The sequence below is a fragment of the Microtus oregoni genome, unplaced genomic scaffold (genome assembly GCF_018167655.1).
Source record: "Microtus oregoni isolate MIOR12 unplaced genomic scaffold, Mior012 000069F_ref0000032, whole genome shotgun sequence".
Classification (NCBI taxonomy): Eukaryota; Metazoa; Chordata; class Mammalia; order Rodentia; family Cricetidae; genus Microtus; species Microtus oregoni.
The window spans coordinates 145,634-158,212 of record NW_024543976.1 but is presented as its reverse complement, the minus strand read 5'-3'; positions in this window follow the sequence as shown (position 1 = coordinate 158,212).

Below are 12,579 nucleotides of genomic sequence, written 5' to 3'. Positions count from 1 at the left end.
GGACTCCATAAGTTAATTCCAGGCTGCAAACTGTATGATGGCCACACCTCTGATGTGAAATCCTGGGAGGTGCACCATTGATTCTTCGCCACTCATGGCTGATGACCACACTGACAGAGAACTAGGCAATCTGTACTGAGCCTGGCGGTGAAGACCTGTAATCCCTGCTAGGAAGGAGGTGGAAATCTGTGAGATTCTTCTGAGGGTTGAGCCTTAATGGTCCACTCCCCGTTTCTTCTAAGGCGTGGAGTTATCAGTTCTGAGAGAAAGATGGGGCCTGTCTCATTCAGAGGCCAGCTCTCAGAGAGGAAAACCACAGGCTCTCACCCTCTCGGTGGGTCAGACCTTTCTTAGCTGTCATTAGGAAAGAAGCCCAGTGAATGAAAATCCACTGCTCGCTGCATCTGTTATTGCATGGATGGGGTATTGAAAACTCTGGGCTACAGAGGGAGAGCTGTAATAAAGTTGTTCTCCTTTGGATGAAAACAAAGAGTGCTTATGGTTGGCTGGGCACACGCCTTTAATCCCAGCACTTGGGAGGCAGAGGCAGGTGGATCTCTGTGATTTTGAGGCTGACCAGTCTGGTCTACAACCTGAGTTCCAGGATGAACAGGGGCTATTACAGAGAGAAACCTGTATGGAAACAAAACAAAACAAAAAGAGAGTGTTTATGGCTGAAGGAGGAAGCTCCCGTCACAGTCTTCTGTGACAGGATGCCCAGCAGCCTGCATTAGCTCTAACTTAATCCACTATGCCACACAAGACCCCAGGTAACCACTTTAGCCACTCTGACCCACTGTCTCTTCCTCTAAGGCCAGCCACATGCACGTCAGCACCATCCTGTCAGCTGCCTGGCAGGTTGCCTAGTACCCAGAAGACACTGACATTTGTTTCCCTTGTTATGGGTAAAAAAAAAAGCAGATAAGGCAAAGAGGAAATGGAACAGCCCCTGTGAATAGAGCCCTGGGCTCTACAAAGGCCTCCTCACTTGTTCTGAAAATAATCATGAAGTCAGATGCTCTTGCCTCTATTAACTCGTAGGTGGATAGCCTGACTCCCACCAGGAGATGGAAGCATACAGTGAGCCCTGTAACGGAGGTATGATGCAAAGGGTTCTTAGCTATGATGGAAGAACACTAGAAGATGGAAGGAAACTCTCTGGTGTCCTAGCATGCAGGATGGGACAGAGGAGGACAAGCGTGCATGGGATTCAGTCCTACGTGGAGATGGTCAGGCCACCAGGTAGCACAGAAGTTCATTGGATTAGCCAGGCCAGAGCAGGAATGGAATCACTGGGAAAGCAACAAACAACTCTTCCAAGTTAAAGCAGAGACCAGGGATCACATGAAGTGGCATGCGTGTGCAGTGGAGTCCAGGCCCTGGCGAACATGGAGACGGAGGCCTCAGACCATGTGGGCCATGAGTGGCAGTTGGGGAATCTTCAGAATGATCTGTCTCTGTGTGTGTGCACTAGTCTAGGCTATGTATGGCCTCTGAGGGTACCATGTCTTGTTACAGCCATGAAGCCTTTAGGATGGACCAGTGAGGACCCCAAATCCCAAACAGAGCCGGCCACAGGAAGGTCATCATTAGGCTAATCCCAGTTGTGGATGGACCAGGTATTGGACTCATAGCTGGACAGACTCGGTGATGAATACATCAGCTATGTAAGGAGCGACATCCCCTTCTTCCTCAACTTCCTCATCTCTGCTGAGAGAGCCTAACGCTGTGATCACTTAAGAGGAGATGGATTGACTTCCACTACCATGGACCATGTAGTGAAGGACACAGTGGGAGCTGAGAAGTGCTGGGGAGGACACAAGAGCTCAGCAATGCTCAGGGGTCAGAAACCTCCCCCAGGGTCCCAGAATCAATGCTGCAGCCAGGCCCTAAAGCCGTGTTTGTCTGGATACTGAACCCTTACCAAGTCAGCTTTGCTTTTCCTCCAGCTGATGGAGATCAAACCCAGAGCCGCGCACCACCTCACTTTCAGCCCCCAACACAGCTTTCCCTTTTCTACCCTCCCCTAGTCTCCTTCCCCCTCCTTCCCTTCCTCTCCCCTCCTCTCCCTCTCCATGTTCTCCTCTCCTCTATTCCCCTCCTCTCTTCTCCTCTCCCTCCCCTCCTTCCCTTGTCCTCTCCTCTCTTCTCCTTCCCTCTCCTCCTTCCCCCCCCCCCTCCCTCTCCTCTCTTTTCTTTTGATTTCTTGCTTTGATACAGAGTCTCTTGTAGCTCAGGCTGACCTTGAACTTGCTATATAACCAAAGAGGTTCTTAAATTCCTAATCCTCCTGCCTCTGCCTCCCAGGAGTTGCGATTACCACCATGCCTGGCTAAACCCAGATTTCCTTATCGCAGAGTTGTAACAAGCCATCCACACTAAAGGCTGGAAACACTCTTAATTATTAACCCAGAACTCCTGAGTTCTGAGACACTAAGACACCACGACGATCCTTCTGACATGAAGCAAGGCTGGAAGACTTGTCTTCCCCTCCCTGGGTAAGAGCAGGAACTCTTGTTAGTCACTTCTGAGTCTCAGGGTCTAACATACAGAAGGGGCACAGGCAGCTTGACTGAAGGCACGAACAAATGACTCCACACAGGAGAGAAAAATGGCAAAGTAAAATTAGAAGCACTGCCAATCCCCTTTGAAAGAAAAATTATGCTTGAAAATTTAAAGCTCTTTCCACTGGAAACCCTTCCCAAACACATTGCTTTCTCTTGTTTGCATTAACCAAATCCTGCCTCCTGAGTATGCCCGCCATGGTCTCATGGGATGAGTGCCGCCTCTTTGTCCACAGCATGATGTTCGAGGCCATGCTCCCCATTGTTTACAACACTGCCCCAGATTCCAGCAAAGGGCATGATGCTAATTTGAGTCTCTAACAACAGAAAGCATGAGGCAAGATCCCTGCTCTCAAATATCTTATAATCCAGAGGCACAGATGTGCATGGAGAAGAAAATGTTTCTTGACAAGTTGTGCTAATGGCAGAATGGAAGGGACAGCACTTCTGGGGGCTGGGAGAGGGGATTGAGCCCTGAACTCTCATCTTCCTCTAGTGACAATTCCTACAGTACAAAAACCATGGCTTGTGCCACTGGTCTGTATGTATCTATGCTGAGAAAGTCCCTGCACACCTCTGTGCGCTTGAAGGGATTTTCTGTCCTCAGCAGCGGCAGGCATGGTAACTACGGGCTGACTAACACCACAATATCTCCAATCCCTTCCTCTCTTGCCACTTCCAACCAGGGAGACCAGGAAGCCCTATACCCTCCCAGACTCCTACATTTCCTGATGGGACTCAGAGGTCAATCTGTCTAATCAGATATATGGAGAATCTCACCAAAGGACCTCTGCATAAGTTTTGCTTTCCTTCTGTAAATATTATGTTAGTCCTTTGTCTATGGCCATAAAAAATACTTAGAACTGGTCATTTATGAAGCTTATTTGGCTTCTGGTTCTGGAGTCTGAGAAGGCCAAGAGTGTGTGGTACCAGCATCTACCTAGAACCTGTGGAGAGACTTCTCGTGCATCCTAACATGGCAGAGGGCATTGCGTTATCAAGATACAGCAAGCGTGTCTGTTTCTGCTCTCTACAGTCTCAGGACCTCATCAGTTAGAATGACTTCCCCACAGCCACCACCTCCAAATACTGCAGCAAGCAAATGAATTTGAGGATTAGCGTTCCCAGTTGTGAACTCTAGAGAGACACATCCAAAGCGCAACAGTTACAAATGCTGGCAGGAACTTTGTTTCTTCTTCCCCTTTCCTTAATCAAAATAGGAAACCTATTACCATAGCTGTAATATAATATAAACCCAGTCCTGGGATGACCAGAAGGAAAAGCTATGACTGGCAAGTGGGACAAGAAGAGAGAGAGAACTGGGGGTCTTATGGACCGGAACAACATGGATACCTTCTGCTCCTGGACTTCTCGTAATAAACAGGGTCCTTATGTCTAGGTTGCTGTTAGTCTGTTGACAGCTAAAACCTCCTGACGGGTGTGAGGACGATATTTTATTGAGGGATGAATTGCATGTGAGATTCACCCCATAGGCCTCCAGAGGCTCCAGGCAGCCCCTGGTAGAGATTAACTGGAGGGATAGAGTCACAAAGGGCAAGAGGTGTGGCTCCCAGGAAGAGAACTCAAGGGCCTGGTAGAGATGCCAAGGGATCAAAAGGGCCCAAGGCAAGGTGAACTTGAGGTAGAGTCAGGGAGGAGGAATGGAGAAATATGAGAAGAAGACAGATCATCAGGCCTCTGGAAGCCAAATACATAACCCAGGGCCAGGAGAACCAAGCCCCTAGGGCACTTGCTTTATCCGGGCAACACTGAGAAGCACCAGCGTGTCTTACCATGTCCTATTTCAAGTCCCTTTTTTATTCTTCTCTTAGCGTGCTTTTAATGTTCTGTCCTTAGCCAGATTAGGTCCAAATAGCACTATGTCCTCCAGGGCTGTCTACACACTGTCAATTTCTCCCTTGGTTCCAGGAATCTTTAAATGAGACTACCCCCAGCTCCCCTGCCCAGCTCACCATGGCCTCACGACTGGCCCAGTGTCATTAGGCCATTTGTCATCTGGTAGGTCAAATCCATACCACATAGGGCTGCAAAACTGAAAATAGACAGCCCAGTCCCAAGCCAAAGAAAGCTTAAAGGCAAAGAAGAATGTTTCAAGACCTTGGGTTTATTTTTAGGTAGTGCCTGTTTGCCCAGAAAGAGGCTTCACTTAAAGACTTTGAATGCTAAAGTCATACACAGTGGCGTGGAGGTCACTATCTTATGTGAGGCTGTCAAAAACCCTCAGCCCTGAAATGAGATCCCAAAAGCTCTAGTCCCTTTCATGGCCTTTCTTCACTCCTCTACCCCAGGGGACAAATCTCCAGGCAGATGGTGTTTACTAGTCCAGTCTTGACTTCTTGAGAGAGTTAGAGAGTTTGTAAAGTACCGCTGGATCTCCTGTTGGGAGAGAAGGGGGTTTCTGAGGCTCACATGTATTTCCTCGAATTGTAGCATTCTGCATGTGCTGTGGGGTCTTTGCCTGTGAATGCAGTGTAGGCGTGAGGCACTGCAAATCAAACCAGCAGCTTTCTGTATTAAGGGTGCTTCTTCCATGATATGTGAGTGGCATGAGGAGCACTTGTACTGCTGATCACTAAGCCCCGTACAGCCCTCAACACACACAGACTCTGCTAAATGCCTTAATCCAGGCGATGTTGATAAAATAGTACATAAAGGCAGGACTTGAGGGCCTTGGATTGTGTATCATCAGGAGATATGTACACCTTTCCCAAGAGAGAAGATGAAGAAGAGGAAGTAAGCAATCTCATTTAGGGTGAGTCAGTAAAGTATTGTGCTGCGGAGGGGAGTAAAGTGCTTTGTGAAAGAGGGAGGATCAGAGTTCGGATCCCCTATCACCCACACAAAAGACGAGTGAGCACAGAGTCTTGCCTATAATCCCAGAACTCAGAAGGAGGAGACAGGGACCCTAGGGTCAAGCCGGCTCTTAGCCAGTTTGGTGAGAGACTCTGTAATAGTACATAAAATGGGGAGTGACAGAGAAAGACACTGACCTCTGACCTCCACACTTGATTACACAGGGGCATGCATTTCCACACATATGTGGGCCCACACACATATGAAATGCATACACACATGTACACACACATGCAACAGGAAAGGAAAGAAAAGAAAAGCCGTCGTCTTCCTTTCTTGGTTATGCTGCATCTGGAGTTCACTGTAAGACAAGAGGGTGAGGCTTCCACAAAGCATTCAGGATAAACGCAAGCATGCAGGACGACGGGGCCAACTACATGCCGCACTTCTGAACAGTCAGAATCTGGGTTTGGTCTGTTTTTCTTATGTCTGGAAGGGAACAGGACTTGGATGAGGAGGTGAACGGAAAGTAGAGCAGGGCAATGGAAAAAGGATTGGAGCTCAGAACTCGGAACCCCCTGTTTCGTCCTGGACTTGCTGGCAGAAGGAAAGATCAACATGATCTCTGAGTCTATTTTTCCTCTTGGTGACAGCAGTTTTGGTGTCTTGTGCCCTGCTGGTAGGCAGACAACAAAATGTACTAGAGGTTCCCTTTTTGCTTCTAGACCTAATCTCTTTCTGCAACTCTAAGGGATGCAACCCAGTACTCATCCAAGAATGAGTGACTGGGGCCCAGAGCTGTACCTGGGAAAGCTTGGGGGCCGTAGCAGGGGTGAGCACCAGGCATGTACCTCATGATTTCTAGATCTGCCTTTTACCTCTGCTTCTCCTTCCTCCGTGCATCCGCAGCCTCGGCTCATCACTAATATCTTTGGGCAGATGGTCTTAACGCTGACCCTGCTGTGTTCTGGAGGCTGCAGGTCCAGAGCCAGTAAAAACTACCACAGTCACAGAATGGAAGCCCAGTGGCCATGGACCCCGGTTTTGTTTCCTCTTTGTGGGGTACAGACTGCTTTGAAAGCTCAAGGAAGTCATGGCTTGTCAGAAATTTTGGCTTTAATAAGATGGCCACATGCTATCTCAGAGGGCATCAGACCTCCTTGGTCCACAGGTCCCCTCCTACAGGGACAAAGGGCTCAGAACAAATCCAAGCTGTAGGCTACCAGCCTGGGTGAGTAGCATAGTAGTGTTTACTTCCCACAGGTCGAAACTTCATTGCAGATATGACACTGGATAACAAGCGGAAAAACTAAATCTAACGCAGGTTCTAGGAGAATGTTTCCAAATCAAGAGCTCTTTACAGTTTCTAGAGCCTGAGCAAAATCAAAACCAAGGGAGTGACAATTACCGTACTACACTGACAATAATACCTCATACAGAGCAAGTTCTTGTAAACTTCAGAAACAGGAAACAGTTGTCACAGTTACTATGTGTGTGTTTCGCCAGCTCAGCGTGGGCTTCAAAGTGTACACTACAGATGCCACTCGGCACTTGGAAAATCTGAGTACAAACACAAATATTAGATAGGTTGCCTGCCGCGTGAGAAGAGGATGCAGGCTTGGGCTTGACACAATCCGTATGTCTCCTTCATTGGGTCAACAGGAGAGTCATAGGCCCTCCTGTGTGGTTTTCTGACAAACAGGCCATGTCTCCTAAGGTAAGCCAGTCACAGCACATGCGGTTCCTGGACAGGCAAAGATGAGCCTGACGATGTTCCCAGGTAGCTTTATCTAGCAGACTTGGGGACAGTGAAACCCTGGGGAAGGAGGACAGAACTTGGTGCAGGACACATGGCAGGTGCTGGAGAATGGTTCCAGATGGGTGAACAACCATCCAGTCTGATCTTGGTCTAGTATCTCTTTGCCGATAGAAGGAGGAAGGCTTGGTTTTTTTCCCCCTTTGCTTGCTCACTCACTCATTCATACTCTCTGTTCTTCCATCCTCTTGAATCCCTGTTGAGACACTGATCTCCCTCTTGGGGAAAAAAAATCCCCCTGGACTGCATGTCTTGATTAATGTGTATCTTCTGTGGAACCAGATTTCTTCATCACCGCTAATTTAGTGCTGGGTTTTCCTGGTTCTTAGAGGCCTAAGTTGAAGCCTTGTGCTCTCCTTTGGGTAGAGAGCATAGTAGGGACATTTTGTGCTGCTCTTTTTATCTTGTGAAGCACCGGCAATAGTCAAGGTTTCCAGCATATGGCACCACGAAGACATCAGAGCAGCAGCATCCCTCTGGCTTCATATACTGAGGATGGGTACCTTGGCATCAAGATGTGGATGGATTTGCAGCAATACAAGGTGCATTTGAAGAGTTAGGGTTAAAACCCTTACACATGTGATTGTTTAAGTAGAGTTCGTGTATACTAGGTTTGCCTCAAGCTCGATGTGTAGCCAAGGATGGCCTTGAGCTTCTCACCAACCTGCCACCACTTCCTGAATGCTGGGATCACAGGCAGAAGCCATCGTGTCTGCTTTTTTCAGTGTTAGAGATTCACCCAAGGCCTTGTGCATGCTACCCAATCACTGCTGAGCTGCATCCCCAGAGAGGACCAGAGAAGAGGTAACACTAAAAATTAAGAGGCCCTTTTACGCGGACCCATCTAAACAAGCTGCCCCCCTTTGTAGAGGAAAAGACAGTTAATGATTCACAAAGAAGTTTCTGGGAAGCTGGTAGGTGGGGAAATACTTTGGAACAAAGAAGAAAGAAAAAGCACCTAGATGCCTTGAGCAAAAATCGAAGTGCAGTGTTGCTTGCGTGTGATAACTTGAACACCCTCACGCTTTATTTCTCAGAGGCATTCATATATGTTCTCCCTTGATTTTATCTCTGAAACCAATCTTGCCTCCCTCATGGGTTCCCAATCACATGCAGGGATTTAATGGATGCATGAAAAATAACAAAATTTCCCTCTAACTAAGCCTGCTTCTGATCTACTATCTCAGACACCCATGGGGATGGCTTTTAGCCTCCTACGGGCTAGTCCTCTGCTACCCCTCCATGAGGAGGCAGACATGTGGCTACCAGCTCCTGCGTTTCAACAAGGAAGTAGGGGCAACTCTCCTGTCCTCACAGCATCCCTTAGCCTGTGCTAATGATTCTGATACCAAGACAAAGAAAGTCAAGACCCAGAGGTCCCTCAAAAAAATAAAAGAAAGGAAAGGAAGGAAGAAAGAAAGGAAGGAAGAAAGGAAGGAAGGAAGAAAAGAAAGAAATTTAGAAAACTGCAAGTACCAGAGCCCAGCAGGAGAGAGTATCGTCCTGCTTAATAAAGCCCAAAATCCAGTTTTTGGCCTGTTTGCTTCCCTCAGCACAGTCTCACTATTGTTTCTTCCTCCAATCGCAAATCTCATCTCTTCCCTCAGTGACCTTTGTGTCCTGAGCTGTGTTAGAAGAAGGTTCTAGAGGTGAAACGGGGGGGGGGGGGGGGGGGTATCTAATCACCACCTCGTTACACCATTAGCAACTATATAGATCCCCAAAAGTTGCAGTAACACGTGACCACAGTGTGGTGACTCTAAACAACATGCATTATTCTCTCTGTTCTGGAGGTTCTAGACTTGTCATCCCCAGGGCTGTGCTCCCTCTGCAGGTACTAAGTAAAGATTCTCCTTGCCTCCTCGGTCCTCTATAACTCCCACAATCCTCTAGTTCCCTGACTTGTAGGTGCAATGCTCCAAACCCCACCTATGTCTTCACATTCTCTCTGTGCCCCCTCCTGTTCTTGAAAAGATACAGTTCTGGCACACTCTAACCCAGTCTGACCTCATCTTGACTAGCAATACCTGCGAAGACCTTCTTGGTAAATAAAGTCTCCTTTTAAGATTTTAGGTAAATGTACACTTAGAGCACACACTTCAACCCATTGCCATTCTCTTCGGAGCCAGCCAGCCCAACCACATCCATTTATCCATCCCTACCCTGCAGCGAAGCTTTGCCACTTCATTGGGTGACATGAGCTTGAGAAAAGTCTAGAATGATATTCTAACAGCTGCTCTCCTCTAGCGGTGAGGCCTGGGTCTACAGACAGCACAGACTGTCTTGGAAGTAGAATCCAATCAACCAAAATTCTACCCCTCTCGCCATCCTTGCCACTAGCACAGCCTTCCAGAGCCTGAAATCAGCACCGGGCACTTCTGAGGTTCTTGTCAAGAGCTCCCCGTGCCCATGCTGAATGTTTCCCAGCTGCCAAGGGAGACAGAGAATCCCACTAGCTTGTCCTCTGATTTCAACCCCAAAGCAGGAATCGAAGAGATGAAGAGCTAAGTGGTTCTTATGATGCTTATTTTCCGGTTCAACCCCATATACAGAATGGTAAATGTGAAAGCACTTGTTTTTAAACCAGCACTTAAAAAAAAAAAGCCCCAGATCTCAAGACAGTATCAAAATACCTGTGCTGACTCAGAAAGATAAAATTTCAAACATCAGCAGAAAGGGGAACTTACAGAATTTGCAATTTTACCTCCTACCCCAACTCTTACTCCCTTCCCCAGCTCTACAGATGTGGCGGCGGCAGTCAATTGGAGGGGGTGGGAACATGGCTTTTCATGTTTCTTTCTTGACTCTGGCTAGATTGAGCTCAAGCCAACCGATAGGGTAAGCCCTGTGTGTGTTTGGACCTTCAATGATGAATCAGATTCAGAGTCTGTCTCCAGATAGCTCACAGAAGAGCATCCCGGCTGAGGAAGCCCTTGAGTGGACTATAGAGGTGGGTTCACCAGGATGGAAATGATATGGGATGGGGAAAATTCATCCTAGTTCTGGGAAAACAGTTGCATGTGTAGGAGGAGATGCAGAGCAGGTTAATCTCCTGACTACACATTTACCAGTTCCTTTATTTCACAAATACACGCTGGAAGCCCTGTATGCTCCAGGCATGGCCCTAGTGTATCAGCTACTTTTCTGGTTGCTGCAACAAAATACTCAGCAAAGGTAGCCTAAGGTGGAAGGGTTTATTCTGGCCACACAGTTTGGGGATGCAGTCCATCATGGTGGGAAAGTCATGCAGGAGGTTGAAGCGTCTGGTCATGTTACATCCAGAGTTAGGAAGAAGGCGGCGATAAATGTTTGCACTCAGCTAGTCTCCTCTTATTTACATTTACAGGGCTGAGCCTAGGGGATGACACCGCCCTCCTTCAGAGTGGCATTTCCACCTCAACCCTTTCAAGAGAATCCTTCCAAGACGTGCTCAGAAGCTAATCTAATCAAACAATACCTTCCAGGTGTGCCCAGAGGCTTGCCTCCTGGGTGTTGTAGAGCCTGTTAAGGTGACTGCCGATATTAAGCATATTAAACGTCACCAGGAAAATCGATGTTCTGTCTCGGGAAGTGGCTGAGACTTAGGCTCAACGGCTGTTCTCTGACAAGAATTATTGAAAGGAAAACTATGACAATGGCAGATAAGATGAGCCCAAGTACAGCTTGTAGCTGGAGAGATGGAGGCAAGGCTGAAACTGCAGTCCCCAAAAGATACAGTTCTAACCCCTGGGACCTAAAGTGAGCATGACCTGACTTGGAAACACAGTTTGCAGATGTAATCAAACAAAGGAAAGGTCACGCTGGAGTAGACTGGTCCCTAACCCAATGACTGGTGTCATAAGGAGAAAGAAATCTGAGCCCACTCACACAGGAGGAAGAAGGCCGTGTAAGGATGGACGCAGACACTGCAGTGATAAACTAGGAGCCATGGAGCACCAAGCACTGCCAGCAACTGAAAGAAGCTAGGAAGGAACATGTAGCGGTTTTTCCTGAGGAAAAACCTCCTTTCCTGCTTTGTTGGCATCTGCAGGGGACATCATGAACTGCTGCTGCAGGACGGGCCTGTGTCCTTAAGGTCTCCCTCTCTCTCCCATGGTTGGACTTGGCCTTGCTTACTAGTGCACCCCTAGCAATACGACCAGTTCTAACGTTATTGAGTAGCCAAGAAGTATCTTTTGGATGAGGGAGGGTGAAAAAAGAAGGAACATTTTGTCCAGAGACTTGAGAGGAGAGAGAAATCACTGTCCCAGGAGGAAGGAGGAATAGAGAAATCACTGGCCTGGCAACTCAGAAAAAGATAAAGATGGGATGCCTTAGCTTCCGGCTTCCCAGAGCTTGCTGGGTGACACGGTAAAGGCCCTTTGAGGACATGGCTGCACGGTGCCTTGAAATATGGAGCATTTTGGAGCAGCATTCAAAGAGCAGGAGCCAGAAGTCCTGCAGACACATGGGCCAGGACAAAGGTCACCCCCCATCAGTGACCCCAGCATATGCACAGCTCATGGACAAGTGCTTATGCATCTTGCCATGGTCCGTGGGTATGAGGATCAATAATAAACTCGGGTGACTTTCTTTGGAATCTACAGAGGGTGTGTGGTTCGAATGGTCCTTCAGACCACTTACACCTAAGTTTCACTCTGTTTTCCAGTGACTTCTGTGTGGTTTGCTATAAAGCTGCCTGAATTGCCTTTGTTAATTATTTGACTGTACCTAGAGGAGCAAGGTAGGACCATACAGCTGTTGTGCACATGTGTGAGGTAAGAGGAGCTTTGGGGATAGTGGCTTCTGTGGGTGCTGTGTGGTGGTGGCCAAAAGCATTTGGACAGAGCCGTGTGTCTCTTGTTCAGCAGCTGACTGGATTTCTTCCCATTCTTTAGATCATAAAGGCCCTACCAGTTTCTATCCCAACCTTCCCAATATTATTATTTCTATGCACATCACATTCAAGTTTAACTGGCCCTTGCCTTCCATTAAGTCTCTAACCTGGGCATTTGATGTGGGAGTGTCATATATCAATCTGTTGATTTCATTGGTTAAGCAATAAACAAACTGCTTGGCCTTGTGGGTGGAATAAACAGAACAAAATGCTGGGAGGAAGAGGAAGTGAGGTCAGACTCCACAACTCTCCTCTCGGGAGCAGATGCCTCAGAGAGACACCATGCCCGGCTCCCAGGCAGACGCATGCTATGAAGCTCCGACCCAGGATGGACATAGGCTAGAATCTTCCCAGTAAGACCGGTGCTACAGTTTATTAGAAATGGGTTGATCGGGATATCAGAATTAGCCTGTAAGGGCTAGAGCTAAAGGGCCAAGCAGTGTTTAAATGAATAGAGTTTGTGTGTTGTTATTTCTGGTGTAAAGCTAGCTGTGCGGGAGCCAGGCGGG